Here is a 13713-nt window from a genome sequence, read left to right as displayed (position 1 = left end):
AGAGATTATAGTAGAAAACTTCCTTAACATGGGAAAGGAAATAGCCACCCAAGTCGAGGAAGCACAGTGAGTCTAATACAGGATAAACCCAAGGAAAACACGCCAAGACACATAGTAATCAAATTGGCAACGATTAAAGACAAAGAAAACTTATTGAAAGCAGCAAGGGGAAAATGACAAATAACATACAAGGGAACTCCCATAAGGTTAACAGTTGATTTCTCAGCAGAAACTCTACAGGCCAGAAGGGAGTGGCATGATATACTAAAAGAGATGAAAGGGAAGAACCTACAACCAAGATTACTCAACCCGGCAAGGATCTCATTCAGATTCTATGGAGAAATCAAAAGCTTTACAGACAGGCAAAAGCTAAGAGAATTCAGCACCACCAAACCAGCTCTACAACAAATGCTAAGGGCACTTCTCTAAGTAGGAAACACAAGAGAAGAAAAGGACCCACAAAAACCAACCCAAAACAATTAAGAAAATGGTCTTAGGAACATACATATCGAGAACTACGTTAAACGTGAACGGATTAAATGCTCCAACCAAAAGACACAGGCCTGCTGAATGGATACGAAAACAAGACCCATATATATGCTGTCTACAAGAGACCCATTTCAGACCTAGGCACACATACAGACTGAAAGTGAGGGGATAGAAAAAGATATTCCATGCAAATGGAAATCAAAAGAAAGCTGGAGTAGCAATACCTATATCACATAAAATAGACTTTAAAATAAAGAATGTTACAAGAAACAAGGACACTACATAATGATCAAGGGATCAAACCAAGAAGAAGATATAACAATTATAAATATATATGCACCCAACATAGGAGCACCTCAATACATAAGGCAACTGCTAACAGCTGTAAAAGAGGAAATCGACAGTAACACAATAATATTGGGGGACTTTAACACCTCATATACACCAATGGACTGATCACCCAAAATGAAAATAAATAAGGAAACAGAAGCTTTAAATGACACAGTAGACCAGATAGATTTAATTATATTTATAGGACATTTCATCCAAAAACAGCAGATTACACTTTCTTCTCAAGTGCGCATGGAACATTCTCCAGGACAGATCACACCTTGGGTCACAAATCAAGCCTCAGTAAATTTAAGAAAACTGAAATCATATCAAGCATCTTTGCTGACCACAACACTATGAGATTAGAAATGAATTACAGGGGAAAAAAAGTAAAAAACACAAACACATGGAGGCTAAACACTACGTTACTAAATAACCAACAGACCACTGAAGAAATCAAAGAGTAAATAAAAAAAATACCTAGAGACAAATGACAATGAAAACATGACGATCCAAAACCTGTGGGATGCAGCAAAAGCAGTTCTAAGAGGGAAGTTTATAGCTATACAAGATTACATCAAGAAACAACAAAAATCTCAAATGAATAATCTAACCTTACACCTAAAGGAACTAGAGAAAGAAGAACAAACAAAACCCAAAGTTAGCAGAAGGAAAGAAAACATAAAGATCAGAGCAGAAATAAATGAAATAGAAACAAAGAAAACAATAGCAAAGATCAATAAAACTAAAAGCTGGTTCTTTGAGAAGATAAACAAAATTCTTAGAAGAAGAATTTTATTCTTAGAAGATAAACAATTAGCCAGACTCATCAAGCAAAAGAGAGAGAAGACTCAAATTAATAAAATTAGAAATGAAAAAGGAGAAGTTACAACAGACACCACAGATATACAAAGCATCCTAAGAGACTACTATAAGCAACTCTATGCCAATAAAATGGCCAACCTGGAAGAAATGGACAAATTCTTAGAAAGGTATAACCTTCCAAGACTGAAACAGAAAGAAATAGAAAATATGAACAGACCAATCACAAGTAATGAAATTGAAATTATGAATAAAAATCTTCCAACAAACAGAAGTCCAGGACCAGATGGCTTCACAGGTGAATTCTATCAAATATTTAGAGAAGAGCTAACACCCATCCTTCTCAAACTCTTCCAAAAAATTGCGGAGGAAGGAACACTCCCAAACTCATTCTATGAGGCCATCATCACCCTGATATCAAAACCAAAGATACTACAAAAAAAGAAAATTACACACCAATATCACTGATGAATGTAGATGCAAAAATCCTCAACAAAATACTGGCAAACAGAATCCAACAACACATTAAAAGGATCATACACCATGATCAAGTGAGATTTATCCCAGGGATGCAAGGATTCTTCAATATATGTACATCAATCAATTCGATACACCATATTAACAAATTGAAGAAAAAAACCATATGATCATCTCAATAGATGCAGAAAAAGCTTTTGACAAAATTCAACACCCATTTATGATAAAAACTCTCCAGAAAGTGGGCATAGAGGGAACCTACCTCAACATAATAAAGGCCATATATGACAAACCCACAGCAAACATCATTCTCAATGGTGAAAAACTGAAAACATTTCCTCTAAGATCAGGAACAACACAAGGATGTCCACTCTCACCACTATTATTCAACATAGTTTTGGAAGTTCTAGCCACAGCAATCACAGAAGAAAAAGAAATAAAAGGAATACAAATTGTAAAAGAAGTAAAACTGTCACTGTTTGCAGATGACATGATACTATACATAGAGAATCCTAAAGATGCCACCAGAAAACTACTAGAGCTAATCAATGAATTTGGTAAAGTTGCAGGATAAAAAATTAATGCACAGAAATCTCTGGCATTTCTATACACTAATGATGAAATATCTGAAAGAGAAATTAAGGAAACACTCCCAACTACCATTGCAACAAAAAGAATAAAAGACCTAGGAATAAACCTACCTAGGGAGACAAAAGACCTGTATGCAGAAAACTATAAGACACTGATGAAAGAAATTAAAGATGATACCAACAGATGGAGAGATACACCATGTTCTTGGATTGGAAGAATCAATACTGTGAAAATGACTATACTACCCAAAGCAATCTACAGATTGAATGCAATCCCTATCAAATTACCAATGGTATTTTTTATGGAACTAGGACAAAAAATCTTAAAATTTGTATGGAGACACAGAAGACCCCGGATAGCCAAAGCAGTCTTGAGGGAAAAAAACGGAGCAGGAGGAATCAGACTCCCTGACTTCAGACTATACTACAAAGCTACAGTAATCAAGATAATATGGTACTGGCACAAAAACAGAAACATAGGTCAATGGAACAAGATAGAAAGCCCAGAGGTAAACCCACGCACCTACGGTAAACTAATCTTGACAAAGGAGGCAAGGATATACAATGGAGAAAAGACAGCCTCTTCAATAAGTGGTGTTGGGAAAACTGGACAGCTACATATAAAAGAATGAAATTAGAACACTCCCTAACACCACACACTAAAATAAAATCAAAATGGATTCGAGACGTAAATGTAAGACTGGGCACTATAAAACTCTTAGAAGAAAACATAGGAAGAACACTCTTTGCCATAAATCACAGCAAAATCTTTTTTGATCCACCTCCTAGAGAAATGGAAATAAAAACAAAAATCAACAAATGGGACCTAATGAAACTTAAAAGCTTTTGCACAGCAAAGGAAACCATAAACAAGACGAAAAGACAACCCTCAGAATGGGTGAAAATATTTGCAAACGAATCAACGGACAAAGGATTAATCTCCAAAATTTATAAACAGCTCATGCAGCTCGATATTCAAAGAACAAACAACCCAATCCAAAAACGGGCAGAAGACCTAAATAGACATTTCTCCAAAGAAGACATACAGATGGCCAAGAAGCACATGAAAAGCTGCTCAACATCATTAATTGTTAGAGAAATGCAAATCAAAACTACAATAAGGTATCACCTCACACCGGTTAGAATGGGCTTCATCAGAAAATCTACAAACAACAAATGCTGGAGAGGGTGTGGAGAAAAGGGAACCCTCTTGCTCTGTTGGTGGGAATGTAAACTGATACAATCACTATGGAGAACAGTATGGAGGTTCCTTAAAAAACTAAAAATAGAATTACCATAAGATCCAGCAATCCCACTACTGGGCATATACCCAGAGAAAACCACAATTCAAAAAGACACATGCACTCCAGTGTTCACTGCAGCTCTATTTGCAGTAGGCATGTCATGGAAGCAACCTAAATGCCCATCGAAAGACAAGTGGATAAAGAAGATGTGGCTCATATTACAATTGAATATTACTCAGCCATAAAAAGGAACGAAATTGGGTCATTTGTAGAGATGTGGATGGATCTAGAGACTGTCATACAGAGTGAAGTAAGTCAGAAAGAGAAAAACAAATATCATATATTAATGCATATATGTGGAACCTAGAAAAATGGTACAAATGAACAGGATTTCAGGGTAGAAATTGAGACACAGATGTAGAGAACAAACGTGTGGACACCAAGGGGGGAAAGCTGTGGGGGGGTTGTGGTGGTGGTGTGATGAATTGGGCGATTGGGGTCGACATGTATACACTGATGTGTATAAAATTGATGACTAATAAGAAACTGCTGTATTAAAAAAAAAAAGTGCTTTGTACCAGAATGATTACTGTGTGTTGTAGGGGGAGGAGGCTACTTGATAATTTTATGTTGTTTTCCATAATTCCTTGGAATTTTCTTTCTAAAATAGATGAATTTCCTTTAGGAATTCCAGAAAGCCTTTAGAGAAATATTCTTAAAATTGTTTGCTTTACAAATGTATGTTATTTTATTGAGAAATAAGATTAAAATCATCTTTCTGATTTTAAGGAAAAAAAAAAAGAAATGTTTTGGTTGCAAAAGACAGAAAAAGCAACCCAAAGTTTACATAACTGCAGAATTTATGGGGGTAGTTCAGGCTTCAGGCATGGATAGATTCAGGGTTCAATCAATGCCATGGGCACCAGTTGGCCTGACTCTGCTTTCCTCTATATGCAGCTTTCATTTTTAGGTTCCCTATGGTGGCAAGCCAGCTATGTAATAGCTTGAGCATCATATCTTTCCAAGTTCAAGTTTAGTACAATCAAAAGATTGTACTAGCTGCTTAAGCAAAGCCCTGGGATTAGCTCTGGTTGGGCTTGGATTGGCTTGAATGGAATGAAGGGCCCATTCTTGATGGGGATGGAGTTCACTGATTTGTCTAGACCTAGAGATAGAGCCCTAGGAAGTACATGGACTAAGAACTAGAGAGGGCTTGGTTCCCTGGAGGAAAATCAGAGAACTACTAATAGGGAATGGTAGCTGGGTGGTAAAAACAACAAGGGTCCAAACACCAGGTTTGAAAAAGGATCAATGAAGAATAAAGGCCTGGCACAGAAGGGAGGGATGCAGTCAAGAGATGGATGGAATTGACTTCAAACGAGGAAGCATCTTCATTTCTCTGATGGAAGAGAAGGAGAAGATAATAAAAGATGACACACAAACCATTTGACCATGTAGGTGGAGGTAGTTAAAAATGCATATGTTGGAGACTTTCAATATGGTGGAAGAGTAAGATGTGGAGAACACCTTCCTCCCCACAAATATATCAGAAATACATCTACATGTGGAACGACTCCTACAGAACACCTACTGAATGCTGGCAGAAGACCTCAGACTTCCCCAAATGCAAGAAACTCCCCACGTACCTGGGTAGGGCAAAAGAAAAAACAGAGACAAAAGAATAGGGACGGCACCTCAGGGAGGGAGCTGTGAAGGAGGAAAAGTTTCCATACACTAGGAAGCCCCTTCACTGGTGGAGACGGGGGCGGGGGTGGGTGGCGGCGGGGGGGAAGCTTCGGAGCCACGGAGGACGGCGCAGCAACAGGGGTGCGGAGGGCAAAGCGGAGAGATTCCCGTACAGATGATCAGTGCTGACCAGCACTCACCAGCCCGAGGGGCTTGTCTGCTCACCCGCTGGGGTGGGCGGGGGCTGGGAGCTGAGGCTCGGGCTTCGGAGGTCAGACCCCAGGGAGAGGACTGGGGTTGGCTGTGTGAACACAGCCTGAAAGGGCTAGTGCACAACGGCTAGCCGGGAGGCAGTACAGGAAAAAGTCTGGAGCTGCCTAAGAGGCAAGAGACCAGTGTGCCTGAGGAGAGGGGATTCAGAGCACCGCTTAAAGGAGCTCCAGAGACGGGTGTGAGCCACGGCTATCAGCACAGACCCCAGAGATGGGCATCAGATGCTAAGGCTGCTGCCGCCACCAAGAAGCCTGTGTGCAGCACAGGTCACTATCCACACCTCCCCTCCCAGGAGCCTGTGCAGCCCGCCACTGCCGGGGTCCCATGATCCAGGGACAACTTCCCTGGGACAACACACGGCGCCTCAGGCTGTTGCAACGTCATGCTGGTCTCTGCCGCCACAGGCTCGCCCCACACTCCGTACCCCTCCCTCCCCCCAGCCTGAGTGAGCCAGAGCCCCTGAATCAGCTGCTCCTTTAACCCCGTCTTGTCTGAGCAAAGAACAGACGCACTCAGGGGACCTACACGCAGAGGCGGGGTCAAATCCAGTGCTGGACCCCAGGAGCTGTGCAAACAGAAGAGAAAGGGAAATCTCTCCCAGCAGCCTCAGGAGCAGTGGATTAAATCTCCACAATCAACGTGATGTACCCTGCATCTCTGGAATATCTGAATAGACAACGAATCATCCCAAATTGATGCAGTGGACTTTGGGAGCAATGATATAGATATATTTTTCCTTTTTCTCTTTCTGTGAGGGTGTATGTGTATGCTTCTTTGTGTGATTTTCCCTGTATAGCTTTGCTTTTACCATTTGTCCTAGGGTTCTGTCTGTCAGTTTTTTGTTTTTCTTTAGTATAGTTTTTAGCGCTTGTTATCATTGGTGGATTTGTTTTCGGTTTGGTTGCTCTCTCTTTCCTTTTTTTTCTTCTTTTTTTAAATTACTTTTTAACTGTTTATATTTAATAATTATTTTTTATTTTAATAACTTTATTTTATTTTATTATTTTCTTTCTTTCTTTTTTTCCCCTTTCTTCTGAACCCTGCGGCTGACAGGGTCTTGGTGCTCCAGCCGGGTGTCAGGCCTGTGCCTCTGAGGTGGGAGAGCCGAGTTCAGGACACTGATGCACCAGAGACCTCCCAGTTCCACGTAATATCAAGTGGCGAAAGCTCTCCCAGAGATCTCTATCTCAATGCTAAGACCCAGCTCCACTCAACGACCAGCAAGCTACAGTGTTGGACACCCCATGCCAAACAACTAGCAAGATAGGAACACAACCCCACCCATTAGCAGAGAGGCTGCCTAAAATCATAATAAGGTCACAGGCACCCCAAAACACACCACCAGACATGGACCTGCCAACCAGAAAGACAAGATCCAGCCTCATCCACCAGAACACAGGCACTAGTCCCCTCTACCAGGAAGCCTACACAACCCACTGAAACAACCTTAGCCACTGGGGTCAGACACCAAAAACAAAGGAAATATGAACGTGTAGCCTACGAAAAGGAGACCCCCAAACATAGTAAGGTAAGCAAAATGAGAAGACAGAGAAACACACAGCAGATGAAGGAGCAAGGTAAAAACCCACCAGACCAAACAAATGAAGAGGAAATAGGCAGTCTACCTGAAAAAGAATTCAGAGGAATGACAGTAAAGATGATCCATAATCTTGGAAATAGAATGGAAAAAATACAAGAAACATTTAACAAGGACCTAGAAGAACTAACGAGCAAACAAACAATGATGAACAACACAATAAATGAAATTAAAAGTTCTCTAGAAGGAATCAATAGCGGAATAACTGAGGCAGAGAACAGACAAGTGACCCGGAAGATAAAATAGTGGAAATAACTACTGCAGAGCAGAATAAAGAAAAAAGAATGAAAAGAATTGAGGACAGTCTCAGAGACCTCTGGGACAACATTAAATGCACCAACATGCAAATTATAGGGGTCCCAGAAGAAGAAGAGAAAAAAAAGGGACTGAGAAAATATTTGAAGAGATTTCAGTTCAAAACTTCCCTAATATGGGAAAGGAAATAGTTAATCAAGTCCAGGAAGTGCAGAGAGTCCGATACAGGATAAACCCAAGGAGAAGCACGCCAAAACACGTATTAATCAAACTATCAAAAATTAAATACAAAGAGAAAATATTAAAAGCAGCAAGGGAAAAACAACACACAAGGGAATCCCCATAAGGTTAACAGCTGATCTTTCAGCAGAAACTCTGCAAGCCACAAGGGAGTGGCAGGACATATTTAAAGTGATGAAAGGGAAAAGCCTACAACCAAGATTACTCTACTCAGCAAGGATCTCATTCAGATTTGACAGAGAAATTAAAACCTTTACAGACAAGCAAAAGCTAAGAGAATTCAGCACCAGCAAACCAGCTTTACAACAAATGCTAAAGGAACTTTACTAGGCAGGAAACACAAGAGAAGGAAAAGACCTACAATAACAAACCCCAAACAATTAAGAAAATGGTAATAGGAACATACATATCGATAACTACCTTAAATGTAAATGGCTTAAATGCTCCAACCAAGAGACACAGACTGGCTGAATGGATGCAAAAACAAGACCCGTATATATGCTGTCTACAAGAGACCCATTTCAGACCTAGGGACACATACAGACTGAAACTGAGGGGATGGAAAAAGATACTCCATGCAAATGGAAATCAAAAGAAAGCTGGAGTAGCTATTCTCATACCAGAGAAAATAGATTTTAAATAAAGACTATTACAAGAGGTAAAGAAGGACACTACATAATAATCAAGGGATCAATCCAAGAAGAAGATATAACAATGGTAAACATTTATGCACCCAAAAAAGGAGCACCTCAATACATAAGGCAAATGCTAACAGCCATAAAGGGGGAAATCGACAGTGACACAATCATAGTAGGGGACTTTAACACCCCACTTTCACCAATGGACAGATCATCCATAATGAAAATAAGTAAGGAAACACAAGCTTTAAATGACAATAAGATGGACTTAATTGATATTTATAGGACATTCCACCTAAAAACAACAGAATACACTTTCTTCTCAAGTGCTCATGGTACATTCTCCAGGATAGATCATATCTTGGGTCACAAATCAAGCTTTGGGAAGTTTACAAGAATTGAAATCATATCAAGTATCTTTTCTGACCACAATGCTATGAGACTAGATATAAATTACAGGAAAAAAATCTGTAAAAATTACAAGCACATGGAGGCTAAACAATATGCTACTGAATAACCAAGAGATCACTGAAGAAATCAAAAAGTTCCTAGAAACAAATGACAACGAAAACACAACGACCCAAAACCTATGGGTTGCAGCAAAAGCAGTTCTAAGGGGGAAGTTTACAGCAATACAATCCTACCTTAAGAAACAAGAAACATCTCTAATAAACAACCTAACCTTACACCTAACAATTAGAGAAAGAACAAAAAAACCCCGAAGTTAGCAGAAGGAAAGAAATCATAAAGATCAGATCAGAAATAAATGACAATGAAATGAAGGAAATGATAACAAAGATCAATAAAAGTAAAATCTGGTTCTTTGAGAAGATAAACAAAATTAATAAACGATTAGCCAGATTCATCAAGAAAAAAAGGGAGAAGACTCAAATCAACAGAATTAGAAATGAAAAAGGAGAAGTAACAACTGACACTGCAGAAATACAAAGGATCATGAGTGATTACTAGAAGCAACTACATGCCAATAAAATGGACAACCTGGAAGAAATGGACAAATTCTCTGCAAAGCACAACCTTCCGAGACTGAACCAGGAAGAAACAGAAAATATAAACAGACCAATCGCACGCACTGAAATTGAGACTGTGATTAAAAATCTTCCAACAAACAAAAGCCCAGGGCCAGATGGCTTCACTGGAGATTTCTGTCAAACATTCAGAGTGGAGCTAACACCTATACTTCTCAAACTCTTCCAAAATATAGCAGAAGGAGGAACACTCCCAAACTCATTCTATGAGGCCACCATCACCCTGATACCAAAACCAGACAAACATGTCACAAAGAAAGAAAACTATAGGCCAATATCACTGATGAACATAGATGCAAAAATCCTCAACAAAATACTAGCCAACAGAATCCAACAGCACATTAAAAGGATCATACACCATGATCTAGTGGGGTTTGTCCCAGGAATGCAAGGATTCTTCAATAAATGCATATCAATCAATGTGATACACCATATTAAGAAACTGAAGGATAAAAGCCATATGATCATCTCAATAGATGCAGAAAAAGCTTTTGACAAAATTTAACACCCATTTATGATAAAACCCTCCAGAAAGTAGGCATAGAGGGAAATTACCTCAACATAATAAAGGCCATATATGACAAACCCACAGCCAACATCATTCTCAATGGTGAAAAACTGAAACCACTTCCACTAAGATCAGCAACAAGACAAGGTTGCCCACTTTCACCATTATTATTCAACATAGTTTTGGAAGTTTTAGCCACAGCAATCAGAGAAGAAAAAGAAATAAAAGGAATCCAAATCGGAAAAGAAGAAGTAAAGCTGTCACTGTTTGCAGATGACATGATACTATACATAGAGAATCCTAAAGACGTTACCAGAAAACTACTAGACCTAATCAATGAATTCGGTAAAGTAGCAGGATACGAAATGAATGCACAGAAATCTCTTACATTCCTATACATTAATGATAAAAAATCTGAAAGAGAAATTAAGGAAACACTCCCATTTACCATTGCAACAAAAAGAATAAAAGACCTAGGAATAAACCTAGCTAAGGAGACAAAAGACCTGTATGCAAAAATCTATAAGACACTGATGAACAAAATTAAAGATGATACCAACAGATGGAGAGATATACCATGTTCTTGGATTGGAAGAATCAACATTGTGAAAATGACTATACTACCCAAAGCAATCTACAGATTCAATGCAATCCCTATCAAACTACCAATGGCATTTTTCACAGAACAAGAACAAAAAATTTCACAATTTGTATGGAAACACAAAAGACCCCAAATAGCCAAAGTAATCTTGAGCAAGAAAAATGGAGCTGGAGGAAACAGGCTCCTGACTTCAGACTGTACTACAAAGCTACAGTAATCAAGACAGTATGGTACTGGCACAAAAACAGAAATATAGATCAATGGAACAGGATAGATAGCACAGAGATAACCCACGCACATATCATCACCTTATCTTTGATAAAGGAGGCAAGAATATACAATAGAAATATGACAGCCTCTTCAATAAGTGGTGCTGGGAAAACTGGACAGCTACATGTAAAAGAATGAAATTAGAACACTCCCTAACACCATACACAAAAGTAAACTCAAAATAGATTAAAGACCTAAATGTAGGGCCAGACACTATAAAACTCTTAGAGGAAAACATATGCAGAACACTCTACGACATAAAACACAGCATGATCCTTTTTGATCCACCTCCTAGAGAAATGGAAATAAAAACAAATGGGACCTAATGAAACTTAAAAGCTTTTGCACAGCAAAGGAAACCATACACAAGATGAAAGGACAATGCTCAGAATGGGAGAAAATATTTGCAAATGAAGCAACTGACAAAGGATTAATCTCCAAAATTTATAAGCAGGTCATGCAGCTCGATATTCAGAAAAACAAACAGCCCAATCCAAAAATGGGCAGAAGATCTAAACAGACATTTCTCCAAAGAAGATATATAGATTGCCAAGAAACACATGAAAGAATGCTCAACATCACTAATCATTAGAGAAATGCAAATCAAAACAAAAATGAGGTATCACCTCACACCAGTCAGAATGGTCATCATCAAAAAATCTACAAACAATAAATGCTGGAGAGGGTATGGAGAAAAGGGAAGCCTCTTGCACTGTTGGTGGGAAAGTAAATTGATAGAGCCACTATGGAGAACAGTACAGAGGTTCCTTAAAAAACGAAAAATAGAACTACCATACGACCCAGCAATCCCACTACTGGGCATATACCCTGAGAAAACCATAATTCAAAAAGAGTCATATACCACAATGTTCACTGCAGCTCTATTTACAATAACCAGCACATGGAAACAGCCTAAGTGTCCATCGACAGATGAATGGATAAAGAAAATGTGGCACATATATACAATGGAATATTACTCAGCCATAAAAAGAAACGAAATTGAGTTATTTGTAGTGAGGTGGATGGATCTAGAGTCTGTCATACAGAGTGAAGTAAGTCAGAAAGAATAACAAATACCATATGCTAACACATATACATGGAATCTAAAAAAAAAAAAAACAGAGAGAGAGAATGGACTTGAGGACACGGGGATGATAAAGGGTATGCTGGGACAAAGTGAGAGAGTGGCATGGACTTATATATACTACCAAATGTAAAATAGATAGCTAGTGGGAAGCAGCTGCATAGCACAGGGGGATCAGCTGGGTGCTTTGTGACCACCTAGAAGGGTGGGATAGGGAGGGTGGGAGGGAGATGTAAGAGGGTGGAGATATGGGCATATATGTATATGTATAGCTGATTCACTTTGTTATAAAGCAGAAAATAACACAGCATTGTAAAGCAATTATACTGCAATAAAGTTGTTAAAAAAAAAGAATGTACACATTAAACGGTTTCAATTTTCAAGTAAAACCTCAAGAGAGGAAATAGGTAGTGTCATTTTTGGGGGGAAAAATTATTTAAATCTACTGCTTTGGGACTTCCATGGTGGCACAGTGGTTAAGAATCCACCTGCCAATGCAGGGGACATGGGTTTGATTCCTGGTCCGGGACGATGCCACATGCCACGGAGCAATTAAGCCCGAGCGCCACAACTACTGAGACTGCGTTCTAGAGCCCACAAGCCACAACTACTGAGCCCACATGCCACAACTACTGAAGTCCGCGTGCCTAGAGCCCGTGCTCCGCAACAAGAGAAACCACCACGATGAGAGGCCATGCAACGCAACAGAGTAGCCCCCGCTCACGGCAACTAGAGAAAGGCCGCGTGCAGCAACAAAGACCCAACGCAGCCAAAAAAAAAATCTATTGCTTCAATTATGTTACAGCAAATACACACAAATAGAAAACGAAGATAAAATTCTACAGCTAGCATATCAAATGCTCTCATTCTCTGTACTGCAGACTTACGTAATCTTTACAAAGTTTAAGTATGAATTTTTTTTACTTTACATATATTCTTCATAACTCTTTTATTTATTTATTTAATCTTTTAGCTCAATCATTTAAAACAATTAAAAACATTTTTTACAATTTTGAAAGGTTACTTTCCATTTATGATTATTACACAATATTGGCTATATTCCCCATGTTGTACAATACATCCTTGAGCCTGTCACAACCAATAGTTTGTACCTCCCACTCCCACACCCCTATACCGCTTCCCCCACCACCAGTAGTTTGTTTTCTGTATCTGTGAATCTGCTTCTTTTCTGTCCATAACCCTTTTTAATTGCATACTGTTTCATAGACTAGATGTATCATAAATCACTTAGCCACTCTACTAAAAAAAAACCATTTAACTTGCTTCCATATTTTGTTAGAAATAATGCTACAATTACTATGCACTTAGCCATTTATTTTTCCATGAGGTATTTCATTAGCAAAAATTCCCAAGAATGGGATAATGTGTGAAAGGGAATGAACAGTTTGTTCATCTTAAGTGTGTTGCAAAATCACCTTTCAAAAGGTACACACAAGTGTCTGTGCTCCCAGCCATGTATGTAATTACTAGTTTCATCACACACCAAGTATTTGAGGCATTCCATTCCATTAATATCTTCGAGGTAATTAACATAACATACTC

The 13713-nt window shown here is 38.9% G+C and overlaps 1 protein-coding gene across 1 annotated transcript in view; it reads right to left on the bottom strand.

The window, feature by feature from the left end:
• Window positions 1-13713, bottom strand: part of TXNDC8 (thioredoxin domain containing 8) — a 39344-nt gene that overhangs the window by 13666 nt on the left and 11965 nt on the right. The gene's annotated exons all lie outside the window — the stretch shown is intronic.

This window comes from Lagenorhynchus albirostris, chromosome 7, assembly GCF_949774975.1.
Source record: "Lagenorhynchus albirostris chromosome 7, mLagAlb1.1, whole genome shotgun sequence".
NCBI classification, from domain to species: Eukaryota; Metazoa; Chordata; class Mammalia; order Artiodactyla; family Delphinidae; genus Lagenorhynchus; species Lagenorhynchus albirostris.
The sequence above is the reverse complement of the archived record's forward strand: the minus strand, read 5'-3'. Positions and strand labels throughout refer to the sequence as shown.